The 14,700-nt window shown below is 50.2% G+C and overlaps 6 non-coding genes across 6 annotated transcripts; all 6 read left to right on the top strand.

Moving 5' to 3' along the window:
- The first annotated feature begins 4,916 nt into the window (after window positions 1-4,916).
- Window positions 4,917-5,000, top strand: Trnal-uaa. The gene has a single exon. It is a non-coding gene; the product is annotated as a tRNA-Leu (tRNA).
- Window positions 5,001-6,788: 1,788 nt separating this feature from the next.
- Trnal-uaa lies at window positions 6,789-6,872 on the top strand. Its single transcript has one exon. It is a non-coding gene; the product is annotated as a tRNA-Leu (tRNA).
- Window positions 6,873-8,660: 1,788 nt separating this feature from the next.
- Trnal-uaa lies at window positions 8,661-8,744 on the top strand. The gene has a single exon. It is a non-coding gene; the product is annotated as a tRNA-Leu (tRNA).
- A 1,788-nt stretch (window positions 8,745-10,532) lies between these two features.
- Window positions 10,533-10,616, top strand: Trnal-uaa. Its single transcript has one exon. It is a non-coding gene; the product is annotated as a tRNA-Leu (tRNA).
- Window positions 10,617-12,404: 1,788 nt separating this feature from the next.
- On the top strand, window positions 12,405-12,488 carry Trnal-uaa. Its single transcript has one exon. It is a non-coding gene; the product is annotated as a tRNA-Leu (tRNA).
- A 1,788-nt stretch (window positions 12,489-14,276) lies between these two features.
- On the top strand, window positions 14,277-14,360 carry Trnal-uaa. The gene has a single exon. It is a non-coding gene; the product is annotated as a tRNA-Leu (tRNA).
- The last annotated feature ends 340 nt before the right edge of the window (window positions 14,361-14,700 follow it).

Below are 14,700 nucleotides of genomic sequence, written 5' to 3'. Positions count from 1 at the left end.
TTGGATTCTTTAATTTTGCCTTTTCCCTTAGTTTTCGGTGTTGCTGCGAGGTAATGATACGGTCCAGCACGCCTACCCCTCTCTTGCCTCTCGGGACGCAAATTCGCGAACCTGCGGCCACAGTCAAATGAAAGGGTCCGTTGTGCGTTTGTCGAGTTGGTCTCTCCCAGTCGTTTCTAGCGCCTATCCTCTACATATACGCCCATTTGCAAGCGTCAGCTTTCGCGTCAGCCGAGCAAAGTCGAGACAAGTCGACACATGGGGACACACGATGCTGTGAATTGCAATCCGTACTAGCCTAGGCGGAGCGGGACGAGTGGCGAAGGAAAACCATTCGTAACACGACAGTTCGGAAATTCGACGATCGCGAGCGTTGGAAACACTCTCCTGAGTAAAGAAGACAACTTCCGTGCGGTGTCCGGGTTTCGAACCCGGGTCAGCTACTTGGGAAGCAATCATGCTGACCGACACACCACCACCGCCTTCTGCTACGCGCTGCTTGCGCCGTGATGTGTCGCCTTCCCTCCTGGCGCCAGAGGCCGAAGGCAATCTCGCTGTAGGCGCTCAACGCCGAGTGGAAGGCGAGCACATCTGAACCCGTTTTCCTGGTGCTGCTAGGGCCATATACTGAAACTGAGCGCAGAACTAACTTTTACTGAAGAATCTGCCCTTTAATGCACATCAGGGCGAACACGAAATTTCTAATATGAAGTACTCACTGACGATCCAAAGACGTTTCAGTATGTACGCGTCGGTACCACCGGGGCAGTGCCTAAGTATTGTAAAGTGAAGGACGACAGTTTGAGCCTCACGGGAAGTATTTCATTGGCTTCCCACGAGTGCGTAATGCACAGCGTGGCTGTTGCTAGGAAACGGCCTTATTTGCCGTTGGCTAATATCTAGTTTTCTTTGCATCATTGTGAAAATGTTCCTATTACTAAATACAGTTTTGCTAGTTACAGTTCAAACTGGAAACGACGGAAGAATGCGGTCCAACGCGCCACATTGGTTCCCGAAAGGGAGGGTGCATTTCCTACGCCACGTCTGACATTGCGTCTTAAATTTTCTAAAACTGACATAATTCCATCCTACCGAAAAAAGAAACAGGTTTCGCAGCGAGGTTCTTTGAGATATTGCTAGAGATTGAAGTCTCTGGAGCTCTTTCCTCGCACGTCAGATTGGCCGAGCGGTCTAAGGCGGCAGATTTAAGCTCTGGTTCCCGTAAGGGAGCGTGGGTGCGAACCACACATTTGACAATGCATTTTAAACATTCTGAAACTAACATACTCCCTTGATCTTTCAGAACAAGTAAATTATGCAGAAACACGCCATGCAGATTTAACTAGAGACGACAGTGACAGCCCGAGCGGTCGAAAAGAAATAGCGGAACATACTTTTCCTGCGTCGAGGTGTAGCTCTTCTCACGGACGTCTCCGTTGTTGTTGTGCTGTGGCCCTGGGTTCCAAGCGACAGCGAGAAAACCTCAACAGCAACGCATACGTGTTTAAATGAATCGAAAGGCCTTAATAAAGATAGATGAAACGGTGGCTCAGGTGCTGGAGTTCTGAAGCGGCCGTATTGCGTGGGCAGTAAGCTCACTAAGTTAGTGTGTCATGCTAACAACGGGAAGGCTATGGGTTAGATCCCACCAAGGGCTATTCCATATTGCTTCCCTAAAAGGCAGCGCGAGAGACTGCCAGGCAAATCCCAAGTGATCTGTACAAGGACTAGGATGTCCGCACGTCTGGAAACGTTCTCGCCGACTTGTGTGCCACGCTGGCGACACGGGTTCTCGTCCGATCACCGAAGTTAAGCAGCGTTTTTACGTGCTTAGTACACGGCTCGGTGGCTAACTAAGAAGTCTGCGTGCTGTTGGATTCTTTAATTTTGCCTTTTCCCTTAGTTTTCGGTGTTGCTGCGAGGTAATGATACGGTCCAGCACGCCTACCCCTCTCTTGCCTCTCGGGACGCAAATTCGCGAACCTGCGGCCACAGTCAAATGAAAGGGTCCGTTGTGCGTTTGTCGAGTTGGTCTCTCCCAGTCGTTTCTAGCGCCTATCCTCTACATATACGCCCATTTGCAAGCGTCAGCTTACGCGTCAGCCGAGCAAAGTCGAGACAAGTCGACACATGGGGACACACGATGCTGTGAATTGCAATCCGTACTAGCCTAGGCGGAGCGGGACGAGTGGCGAAGGAAAACCATTCGTAACACGACAGTTCGGAAATTCGACGATCGCGAGCGTTGGAAACACTCTCCTGAGTAAAGAAGACAACTTCCGTGCGGTGTCCGGGTTTCGAACCCGGGTCAGCTACTTGGGAAGCAATCATGCTGACCGACACACCACCACCGCCTTCTGCTACGCGCTGCTTGCGCCGTGATGTGTCGCCTTCCCTCCTGGCGCCAGAGGCCGAAGGCAATCTCGCTGTAGGCGCTCAACGCCGAGTGGAAGGCGAGCACATCTGAACCCGTTTTCCTGGTGCTGCTAGGGCCATATACTGAAACTGAGCGCAGAACTAACTTTTACTGAAGAATCTGCCCTTTAATGCACATCAGGGCCAACACGAAATTTCTAATATGAAGTACTCACTGACGATCCAAAGACGTTTCAGTATGTACGCGTCGGTACCACCGGGGCAGTGCCTAAGTATTGTAAAGTGAAGGACGACAGTTTGAGCCTCACGGGAAGTATTTCATTGGCTTCCCACGAGTGCGTAATGCACAGCGTGGCTGTTGCTAGGAAACGGCCTTATTTGCCGTTGGCTAATATCTAGTTTTCTTTGCATCATTGTGAAAATGTTCCTATTACTAAATACAGTTTTGCTAGTTACAGTTCAAACTGGAAACGACGGAAGAATGCGGTCCAACGCGCCACATTGGTTCCCGAAAGGGAGGGTGCATTTCCTACGCCACGTCTGACATTGCGTCTTAAATTTTCTAAAACTGACATAATTCCATCCTACCGAAAAAAGAAACAGGTTTCGCAGCGAGGTTCTTTGAGATATTGCTAGAGATTGAAGTCTCTGGAGCTCTTTCCTCGCACGTCAGATTGGCCGAGCGGTCTAAGGCGGCAGATTTAAGCTCTGGTTCCCGTAAGGGAGCGTGGGTGCGAACCACACATTTGACAATGCATTTTAAACATTCTGAAACTAACATACTCCCTTGATCTTTCAGAACAAGTAAATTATGCAGAAACACGCCATGCAGATTTAACTAGAGACGACAGTGACAGCCCGAGCGGTCGAAAAGAAATAGCGGAACATACTTTTCCTGCGTCGAGGTGTAGCTCTTCTCACGGACGTCTCCGTTGTTGTTGTGCTGTGGCCCTGGGTTCCAAGCGACAGCGAGAAAACCTCAACAGCAACGCATACGTGTTTAAATGAATCGAAAGGCCTTAATAAAGATAGATGAAACGGTGGCTCAGGTGCTGGAGTTCTGAAGCGGCCGTATTGCGTGGGCAGTAAGCTCACTAAGTTAGTGTGTCATGCTAACAACGGGAAGGCTATGGGTTAGATCCCACCAAGGGCTATTCCATATTGCTTCCCTAAAAGGCAGCGCGAGAGACTGCCAGGCAAATCCCAAGTGATCTGTACAAGGACTAGGATGTCCGCACGTCTGGAAACGTTCTCGCCGACTTGTGTGCCACGCTGGCGACACGGGTTCTCGTCCGATCACCGAAGTTAAGCAGCGTTTTTACGTGCTTAGTACACGGCTCGGTGGCTAACTAAGAAGTCTGCGTGCTGTTGGATTCTTTAATTTTGCCTTTTCCCTTAGTTTTCGGTGTTGCTGCGAGGTAATGATACGGTCCAGCACGCCTACCCCTCTCTTGCCTCTCGGGACGCAAATTCGCGAACCTGCGGCCACAGTCAAATGAAAGGGTCCGTTGTGCGTTTGTCGAGTTGGTCTCTCCCAGTCGTTTCTAGCGCCTATCCTCTACATATACGCCCATTTGCAAGCGTCAGCTTACGCGTCAGCCGAGCAAAGTCGAGACAAGTCGACACATGGGGACACACGATGCTGTGAATTGCAATCCGTACTAGCCTAGGCGGAGCGGGACGAGTGGCGAAGGAAAACCATTCGTAACACGACAGTTCGGAAATTCGACGATCGCGAGCGTTGGAAACACTCTCCTGAGTAAAGAAGACAACTTCCGTGCGGTGTCCGGGTTTCGAACCCGGGTCAGCTACTTGGGAAGCAATCATGCTGACCGACACACCACCACCGCCTTCTGCTACGCGCTGCTTGCGCCGTGATGTGTCGCCTTCCCTCCTGGCGCCAGAGGCCGAAGGCAATCTCGCTGTAGGCGCTCAACGCCGAGTGGAAGGCGAGCACATCTGAACCCGTTTTCCTGGTGCTGCTAGGGCCATATACTGAAACTGAGCGCAGAACTAACTTTTACTGAAGAATCTGCCCTTTAATGCACATCAGGGCCAACACGAAATTTCTAATATGAAGTACTCACTGACGATCCAAAGACGTTTCAGTATGTACGCGTCGGTACCACCGGGGCAGTGCCTAAGTATTGTAAAGTGAAGGACGACAGTTTGAGCCTCACGGGAAGTATTTCATTGGCTTCCCACGAGTGCGTAATGCACAGCGTGGCTGTTGCTAGGAAACGGCCTTATTTGCCGTTGGCTAATATCTAGTTTTCTTTGCATCATTGTGAAAATGTTCCTATTACTAAATACAGTTTTGCTAGTTACAGTTCAAACTGGAAACGACGGAAGAATGCGGTCCAACGCGCCACATTGGTTCCCGAAAGGGAGGGTGCATTTCCTACGCCACGTCTGACATTGCGTCTTAAATTTTCTAAAACTGACATAATTCCATCCTACCGAAAAAAGAAACAGGTTTCGCAGCGAGGTTCTTTGAGATATTGCTAGAGATTGAAGTCTCTGGAGCTCTTTCCTCGCACGTCAGATTGGCCGAGCGGTCTAAGGCGCCAGATTTAAGCTCTGGTTCCCGTAAGGGAGCGTGGGTGCGAACCACACATTTGACAATGCATTTTAAACATTCTGAAACTAACATACTCCCTTGATCTTTCAGAACAAGTAAATTATGCAGAAACACGCCATGCAGATTTAACTAGAGACGACAGTGACAGCCCGAGCGGTCGAAAAGAAATAGCGGAACATACTTTTCCTGCGTCGAGGTGTAGCTCTTCTCACGGACGTCTCCGTTGTTGTTGTGCTGTGGCCCTGGGTTCCAAGCGACAGCGAGAAAACCTCAACAGCAACGCATACGTGTTTAAATGAATCGAAAGGCCTTAATAAAGATAGATGAAACGGTGGCTCAGGTGCTGGAGTTCTGAAGCGGCCGTATTGCGTGGGCAGTAAGCTCACTAAGTTAGTGTGTCATGCTAACAACGGGAAGGCTATGGGTTAGATCCCACCAAGGGCTATTCCATATTGCTTCCCTAAAAGGCAGCGCGAGAGACTGCCAGGCAAATCCCAAGTGATCTGTACAAGGACTAGGATGTCCGCACGTCTGGAAACGTTCTCGCCGACTTGTGTGCCACGCTGGCGACACGGGTTCTCGTCCGATCACCGAAGTTAAGCAGCGTTTTTACGTGCTTAGTACACGGCTCGGTGGCTAACTAAGAAGTCTGCGTGCTGTTGGATTCTTTAATTTTGCCTTTTCCCTTAGTTTTCGGTGTTGCTGCGAGGTAATGATACGGTCCAGCACGCCTACCCCTCTCTTGCCTCTCGGGACGCAAATTCGCGAACCTGCGGCCACAGTCAAATGAAAGGGTCCGTTGTGCGTTTGTCGAGTTGGTCTCTCCCAGTCGTTTCTAGCGCCTATCCTCTACATATACGCCCATTTGCAAGCGTCAGCTTTCGCGTCAGCCGAGCAAAGTCGAGACAAGTCGACACATGGGGACACACGATGCTGTGAATTGCAATCCGTACTAGCCTAGGCGGAGCGGGACGAGTGGCGAAGGAAAACCATTCGTAACACGACAGTTCGGAAATTCGACGATCGCGAGCGTTGGAAACACTCTCCTGAGTAAAGAAGACAACTTCCGTGCGGTGTCCGGGTTTCGAACCCGGGTCAGCTACTTGGGAAGCAATCATGCTGACCGACACACCACCACCGCCTTCTGCTACGCGCTGCTTGCGCCGTGATGTGTCGCCTTCCCTCCTGGCGCCAGAGGCCGAAGGCAATCTCGCTGTAGGCGCTCAACGCCGAGTGGAAGGCGAGCACATCTGAACCCGTTTTCCTGGTGCTGCTAGGGCCATATACTGAAACTGAGCGCAGAACTAACTTTTACTGAAGAATCTGCCCTTTAATGCACATCAGGGCGAACACGAAATTTCTAATATGAAGTACTCACTGACGATCCAAAGACGTTTCAGTATGTACGCGTCGGTACCACCGGGGCAGTGCCTAAGTATTGTAAAGTGAAGGACGACAGTTTGAGCCTCACGGGAAGTATTTCATTGGCTTCCCACGAGTGCGTAATGCACAGCGTGGCTGTTGCTAGGAAACGGCCTTATTTGCCGTTGGCTAATATCTAGTTTTCTTTGCATCATTGTGAAAATGTTCCTATTACTAAATACAGTTTTGCTAGTTACAGTTCAAACTGGAAACGACGGAAGAATGCGGTCCAACGCGCCACATTGGTTCCCGAAAGGGAGGGTGCATTTCCTACGCCACGTCTGACATTGCGTCTTAAATTTTCTAAAACTGACATAATTCCATCCTACCGAAAAAAGAAACAGGTTTCGCAGCGAGGTTCTTTGAGATATTGCTAGAGATTGAAGTCTCTGGAGCTCTTTCCTCGCACGTCAGATTGGCCGAGCGGTCTAAGGCGCCAGATTTAAGCTCTGGTTCCCGTAAGGGAGCGTGGGTGCGAACCACACATTTGACAATGCATTTTAAACATTCTGAAACTAACATACTCCCTTGATCTTTCAGAACAAGTAAATTATGCAGAAACACGCCATGCAGATTTAACTAGAGACGACAGTGACAGCCCGAGCGGTCGAAAAGAAATAGCGGAACATACTTTTCCTGCGTCGAGGTGTAGCTCTTCTCACGGACGTCTCCGTTGTTGTTGTGCTGTGGCCCTGGGTTCCAAGCGACAGCGAGAAAACCTCAACAGCAACGCATACGTGTTTAAATGAATCGAAAGGCCTTAATAAAGATAGATGAAACGGTGGCTCAGGTGCTGGAGTTCTGAAGCGGCCGTATTGCGTGGGCAGTAAGCTCACTAAGTTAGTGTGTCATGCTAACAACGGGAAGGCTATGGGTTAGATCCCACCAAGGGCTATTCCATATTGCTTCCCTAAAAGGCAGCGCGAGAGACTGCCAGGCAAATCCCAAGTGATCTGTACAAGGACTAGGATGTCCGCACGTCTGGAAACGTTCTCGCCGACTTGTGTGCCACGCTGGCGACACGGGTTCTCGTCCGATCACCGAAGTTAAGCAGCGTTTTTACGTGCTTAGTACACGGCTCGGTGGCTAACTAAGAAGTCTGCGTGCTGTTGGATTCTTTAATTTTGCCTTTTCCCTTAGTTTTCGGTGTTGCTGCGAGGTAATGATACGGTCCAGCACGCCTACCCCTCTCTTGCCTCTCGGGACGCAAATTCGCGAACCTGCGGCCACAGTCAAATGAAAGGGTCCGTTGTGCGTTTGTCGAGTTGGTCTCTCCCAGTCGTTTCTAGCGCCTATCCTCTACATATACGCCCATTTGCAAGCGTCAGCTTTCGCGTCAGCCGAGCAAAGTCGAGACAAGTCGACACATGGGGACACACGATGCTGTGAATTGCAATCCGTACTAGCCTAGGCGGAGCGGGACGAGTGGCGAAGGAAAACCATTCGTAACACGACAGTTCGGAAATTCGACGATCGCGAGCGTTGGAAACACTCTCCTGAGTAAAGAAGACAACTTCCGTGCGGTGTCCGGGTTTCGAACCCGGGTCAGCTACTTGGGAAGCAATCATGCTGACCGACACACCACCACCGCCTTCTGCTACGCGCTGCTTGCGCCGTGATGTGTCGCCTTCCCTCCTGGCGCCAGAGGCCGAAGGCAATCTCGCTGTAGGCGCTCAACGCCGGGTGGAAGGCGAGCACATCTGAACCCGTTTTCCTGGTGCTGCTAGGGCCATATACTGAAACTGAGCGCAGAACTAACTTTTACTGAAGAATCTGCCCTTTAATGCACATCAGGGCGAACACGAAATTTCTAATATGAAGTACTCGCTGACGATCCAAAGACGTTTCAGTATGTACGCGTCGGTACCACCGGGGCAGTGCCTAAGTATTGTAAAGTGAAGGACGACAGTTTGAGCCTCACGGGAAGTATTTCATTGGCTTCCCACGAGTGCGTAATGCACAGCGTGGCTGTTGCTAGGAAACGGCCTTATTTGCCGTTGGCTAATATCTAGTTTTCTTTGCATCATTGTGAAAATGTTCCTATTACTAAATACAGTTTTGCTAGTTACAGTTCAAACTGGAAACGACGGAAGAATGCGGTCCAACGCGCCACATTGGTTCCCGAAAGGGAGGGTGCATTTCCTACGCCACGTCTGACATTGCGTCTTAAATTTTCTAAAACTGACATAATTCCATCCTACCGAAAAAAGAAACAGGTTTCGCAGCGAGGTTCTTTGAGATATTGCTAGAGATTGAAGTCTCTGGAGCTCTTTCCTCGCACGTCAGATTGGCCGAGCGGTCTAAGGCGCCAGATTTAAGCTCTGGTTCCCGTAAGGGAGCGTGGGTGCGAACCACACATTTGACAATGCATTTTAAACATTCTGAAACTAACATACTCCCTTGATCTTTCAGAACAAGTAAATTATGCAGAAACACGCCATGCAGATTTAACTAGAGACGACAGTGACAGCCCGAGCGGTCGAAAAGAAATAGCGGAACATACTTTTCCTGCGTCGAGGTGTAGCTCTTCTCACGGACGTCTCCGTTGTTGTTGTGCTGTGGCCCTGGGTTCCAAGCGACAGCGAGAAAACCTCAACAGCAACGCATACGTGTTTAAATGAATCGAAAGGCCTTAATAAAGATAGATGAAACGGTGGCTCAGGTGCTGGAGTTCTGAAGCGGCCGTATTGCGTGGGCAGTAAGCTCACTAAGTTAGTGTGTCATGCTAACAACGGGAAGGCTATGGGTTAGATCCCACCAAGGGCTATTCCATATTGCTTCCCTAAAAGGCAGCGCGAGAGACTGCCAGGCAAATCCCAAGTGATCTGTACAAGGACTAGGATGTCCGCACGTCTGGAAACGTTCTCGCCGACTTGTGTGCCACGCTGACGACACGGGTTCTCGTCCGATCACCGAAGTTAAGCAGCGTTTTTACGTGCTTAGTACACGGCTCGGTGGCTAACTAGGAAGTCTGCGTGCTGTTGGATTCTTTAATTTTGCCTTTTCCCTTAGTTTTCGGTGTTGCTGCGAGGTAATGATACGGTCCAGCACGCTGACCCCTCTCTTGCCTCTCGGGACGCAAATTCGCGAACCTGCGGCCACAGTCAAATGAAAGGGTCCGTTGTGCGTTTGTCGAGTTGGTCTCTCCCAGTCGTTTCTAGCGCCTATCCTCTACATATACGCCCATTTGCAAGCGTCAGCTTTCGCGTCAGCCGAGCAAAGTCGAGACAAGTCGACACATGGGGACACACGATGCTGTGAATTGCAATCCGTACTAGCCTAGGCGGAGCGGGACGAGTGGCGAAGGAAAACCATTCGTAACACGACAGTTCGGAAATTCGACGATCGCGAGCGTTGGAAACACTCTCCTGAGTAAAGAAGACAACTTCCGTGCGGTGTCCGGGTTTCGAACCCGGGTCAGCTACTTGGGAAGCAATCATGCTGACCGACACACCACCACCGCCTTCTGCTACGCGCTGCTTGCGCCGTGATGTGTCGCCTTCCCTCCTGGCGCCAGAGGCCGAAGGCAATCTCGCTGTAGGCGCTCAACGCCGGGTGGAAGGCGAGCACATCTGAACCCGTTTTCCTGGTGCTGCTAGGGCCATATACTGAAACTGAGCGCAGAACTAACTTTTACTGAAGAATCTGCCCTTTAATGCACATCAGGGCGAACACGAAATTTCTAATATGAAGTACTCGCTGACGATCCAAAGACGTTTCAGTATGTACGCGTCGGTACCACCGGGGCAGTGCCTAAGTATTGTAAAGTGAAGGACGACAGTTTGAGCCTCACGGGAAGTATTTCATTGGCTTCCCACGAGTGCGTAATGCACAGCGTGGCTGTTGCTAGGAAACGGCCTTATTTGCCGTTGGCTAATATCTAGTTTTCTTTGCATCATTGTGAAAATGTTCCTATTACTAAATACAGTTTTGCTAGTTACAGTTCAAACTGGAAACGACGGAAGAATGCGGTCCAACGCGCCACATTGGTTCCCGAAAGGGAGGGTGCATTTCCTACGCCACGTCTGACATTGCGTCTTAAATTTTCTAAAACTGACATAATTCCATCCTACCGAAAAAAGAAACAGGTTTCGCAGCGAGGTTCTTTGAGATATTGCTAGAGATTGAAGTCTCTGGAGCTCTTTCCTCGCACGTCAGATTGGCCGAGCGGTCTAAGGCGCCAGATTTAAGCTCTGGTTCCCGTAAGGGAGCGTGGGTGCGAACCACACATTTGACAATGCATTTTAAACATTCTGAAACTAACATACTCCCTTGATCTTTCAGAACAAGTAAATTATGCAGAAACACGCCATGCAGATTTAACTAGAGACGACAGTGACAGCCCGAGCGGTCGAAAAGAAATAGCGGAACATACTTTTCCTGCGTCGAGGTGTAGCTCTTCTCACGGACGTCTCCGTTGTTGTTGTGCTGTGGCCCTGGGTTCCAAGCGACAGCGAGAAAACCTCAACAGCAACGCATACGTGTTTAAATGAATCGAAAGGCCTTAATAAAGATAGATGAAACGGTGGCTCAGGTGCTGGAGTTCTGAAGCGGCCGTATTGCGTGGGCAGTAAGCTCACTAAGTTAGTGTGTCATGCTAACAACGGGAAGGCTATGGGTTAGATCCCACCAAGGGCTATTCCATATTGCTTCCCTAAAAGGCAGCGCGAGAGACTGCCAGGCAAATCCCAAGTGATCTGTACAAGGACTAGGATGTCCGCACGTCTGGAAACGTTCTCGCCGACTTGTGTGCCACGCTGACGACACGGGTTCTCGTCCGATCACCGAAGTTAAGCAGCGTTTTTACGTGCTTAGTACACGGCTCGGTGGCTAACTAGGAAGTCTGCGTGCTGTTGGATTCTTTAATTTTGCCTTTTCCCTTAGTTTTCGGTGTTGCTGCGAGGTAATGATACGGTCCAGCACGCTGACCCCTCTCTTGCCTCTCGGGACGCAAATTCGCGAACCTGCGGCCACAGTCAAATGAAAGGGTCCGTTGTGCGTTTGTCGAGTTGGTCTCTCCCAGTCGTTTCTAGCGCCTATCCTCTACATATACGCCCATTTGCAAGCGTCAGCTTTCGCGTCAGCCGAGCAAAGTCGAGACAAGTCGACACATGGGGACACACGATGCTGTGAATTGCAATCCGTACTAGCCTAGGCGGAGCGGGACGAGTGGCGAAGGAAAACCATTCGTAACACGACAGTTCGGAAATTCGACGATCGCGAGCGTTGGAAACACTCTCCTGAGTAAAGAAGACAACTTCCGTGCGGTGTCCGGGTTTCGAACCCGGGTCAGCTACTTGGGAAGCAATCATGCTGACCGACACACCACCACCGCCTTCTGCTACGCGCTGCTTGCGCCGTGATGTGTCGCCTTCCCTCCTGGCGCCAGAGGCCGAAGGCAATCTCGCTGTAGGCGCTCAACGCCGGGTGGAAGGCGAGCACATCTGAACCCGTTTTCCTGGTGCTGCTAGGGCCATATACTGAAACTGAGCGCAGAACTAACTTTTACTGAAGAATCTGCCCTTTAATGCACATCAGGGCGAACACGAAATTTCTAATATGAAGTACTCGCTGACGATCCAAAGACGTTTCAGTATGTACGCGTCGGTACCACCGGGGCAGTGCCTAAGTATTGTAAAGTGAAGGACGACAGTTTGAGCCTCACGGGAAGTATTTCATTGGCTTCCCACGAGTGCGTAATGCACAGCGTGGCTGTTGCTAGGAAACGGCCTTATTTGCCGTTGGCTAATATCTAGTTTTCTTTGCATCATTGTGAAAATGTTCCTATTACTAAATACAGTTTTGCTAGTTACAGTTCAAACTGGAAACGACGGAAGAATGCGGTCCAACGCGCCACATTGGTTCCCGAAAGGGAGGGTGCATTTCCTACGCCACGTCTGACATTGCGTCTTAAATTTTCTAAAACTGACATAATTCCATCCTACCGAAAAAAGAAACAGGTTTCGCAGCGAGGTTCTTTGAGATATTGCTAGAGATTGAAGTCTCTGGAGCTCTTTCCTCGCACGTCAGATTGGCCGAGCGGTCTAAGGCGCCAGATTTAAGCTCTGGTTCCCGTAAGGGAGCGTGGGTGCGAACCACACATTTGACAATGCATTTTAAACATTCTGAAACTAACATACTCCCTTGATCTTTCAGAACAAGTAAATTATGCAGAAACACGCCATGCAGATTTAACTAGAGACGACAGTGACAGCCCGAGCGGTCGAAAAGAAATAGCGGAACATACTTTTCCTGCGTCGAGGTGTAGCTCTTCTCACGGACGTCTCCGTTGTTGTTGTGCTGTGGCCCTGGGTTCCAAGCGACAGCGAGAAAACCTCAACAGCAACGCATACGTGTTTAAATGAATCGAAAGGCCTTAATAAAGATAGATGAAACGGTGGCTCAGGTGCTGGAGTTCTGAAGCGGCCGTATTGCGTGGGCAGTAAGCTCACTAAGTTAGTGTGTCATGCTAACAACGGGAAGGCTATGGGTTAGATCCCACCAAGGGCTATTCCATATTGCTTCCCTAAAAGGCAGCGCGAGAGACTGCCAGGCAAATCCCAAGTGATCTGTACAAGGACTAGGATGTCCGCACGTCTGGAAACGTTCTCGCCGACTTGTGTGCCACGCTGACGACACGGGTTCTCGTCCGATCACCGAAGTTAAGCAGCGTTTTTACGTGCTTAGTACACGGCTCGGTGGCTAACTAGGAAGTCTGCGTGCTGTTGGATTCTTTAATTTTGCCTTTTCCCTTAGTTTTCGGTGTTGCTGCGAGGTAATGATACGGTCCAGCACGCTGACCCCTCTCTTGCCTCTCGGGACGCAAATTCGCGAACCTGCGGCCACAGTCAAATGAAAGGGTCCGTTGTGCGTTTGTCGAGTTGGTCTCTCCCAGTCGTTTCTAGCGCCTATCCTCTACATATACGCCCATTTGCAAGCGTCAGCTTTCGCGTCAGCCGAGCAAAGTCGAGACAAGTCGACACATGGGGACACACGATGCTGTGAATTGCAATCCGTACTAGCCTAGGCGGAGCGGGACGAGTGGCGAAGGAAAACCATTCGTAACACGACAGTTCGGAAATTCGACGATCGCGAGCGTTGGAAACACTCTCCTGAGTAAAGAAGACAACTTCCGTGCGGTGTCCGGGTTTCGAACCCGGGTCAGCTACTTGGGAAGCAATCATGCTGACCGACACACCACCACCGCCTTCTGCTACGCGCTGCTTGCGCCGTGATGTGTCGCCTTCCCTCCTGGCGCCAGAGGCCGAAGGCAATCTCGCTGTAGGCGCTCAACGCCGAGTGGAAGGCGAGCACATCTGAACCCGTTTTCCTGGTGCTGCTAGGGCCATATACTGAAACTGAGCGCAGAACTAACTTTTACTGAAGAATCTGCCCTTTAATGCACATCAGGGCGAACACGAAATTTCTAATATGAAGTACTCACTGACGATCCAAAGACGTTTCAGTATGTACGCGTCGGTACCACCGGGGCAGTGCCTAAGTATTGTAAAGTGAAGGACGACAGTTTGAGCCTCACGGGAAGTATTTCATTGGCTTCCCACGAGTGCGTAATGCACAGCGTGGCTGTTGCTAGGAAACGGCCTTATTTGCCGTTGGCTAATATCTAGTTTTCTTTGCATCATTGTGAAAATGTTCCTATTACTAAATACAGTTTTGCTAGTTACAGTTCAAACTGGAAACGACGGAAGAATGCGGTCCAACGCGCCACATTGGTTCCCGAAAGGGAGGGTGCATTTCCTACGCCACGTCTGACATTGCGTCTTAAATTTTCTAAAACTGACATAATTCCATCCTACCGAAAAAAGAAACAGGTTTCGCAGCGAGGTTCTTTGAGATATTGCTAGAGATTGAAGTCTCTGGAGCTCTTTCCTCGCACGTCAGATTGGCCGAGCGGTCTAAGGCGCCAGATTTAAGCTCTGGTTCCCGTAAGGGAGCGTGGGTGCGAACCACACATTTGACAATGCATTTTAAACATTCTGAAACTAACATACTCCCTTGATCTTTCAGAACAAGTAAATTATGCAGAAACACGCCATGCAGATTTAACTAGAGACGACAGTGACAGCCCGAGCGGTCGAAAAGAAATAGCGGAACATACTTTTCCTGCGTCGAGGTGTAGCTCTTCTCACGGACGTCTCCGTTGTTGTTGTGCTGTGGCCCTGGGTTCCAAGCGACAGCGAGAAAACCTCAACAGCAACGCATACGTGTTTAAATGAATCGAAAGGCCTTAATAAAGATAGATGAAACGGTGGCTCAGGTGCTGGAGTTCTGAAGCGGCCGTATTGCGTGGGCAGTAAGCT

The sequence above is a fragment of the Schistocerca americana genome, chromosome 7, assembly GCF_021461395.2.
Source record: "Schistocerca americana isolate TAMUIC-IGC-003095 chromosome 7, iqSchAmer2.1, whole genome shotgun sequence".
In the NCBI taxonomy this organism is placed as follows: domain Eukaryota; kingdom Metazoa; phylum Arthropoda; class Insecta; order Orthoptera; family Acrididae; genus Schistocerca; species Schistocerca americana.
Note: the sequence above shows the minus strand (reverse complement) of the source record. Positions and strands in the feature narration are given on the sequence as shown.